We start from the raw sequence: 365 nt of genomic DNA, 5'->3' as shown, positions 1-365 counted from the left end.
ATATATATATATATATATATATATATATATATATATATATATATATATATATATATATATATATATAAGTGTAATATTTATTTCTATAACAGTTGCTGCACAGAAAACCCACACACAAACAAAGACAAAAAAAAACGAAAACCTCTGATGCGCGTACACTGTAGATAGCTGCTACAGAGTTTCTTCGTTCTCTATAGCCAGTCTCCACCAAAGTAGATAATATCTCTCTATCTATACAAAACCCTAAACCCTAAACCCTAAACCCTAAACCCTTCTCCGTCATATAAACCAAACCCTACTGCACAGCTGTGCTGAGAAAGCCTGAAACTCTGCGTGGGGGGTTTGCTTCGCTTGCAGCTCATTTC

Source organism: Eimeria mitis, genomic scaffold (genome assembly GCF_000499745.2).
Source record: "Eimeria mitis Houghton genomic scaffold, Emh_scaff985, whole genome shotgun sequence".
NCBI classification, from domain to species: Eukaryota; Apicomplexa; class Conoidasida; order Eucoccidiorida; family Eimeriidae; genus Eimeria; species Eimeria mitis.
The sequence above is the reverse complement of the archived record's forward strand: the minus strand, read 5'-3'. Positions refer to the sequence as shown.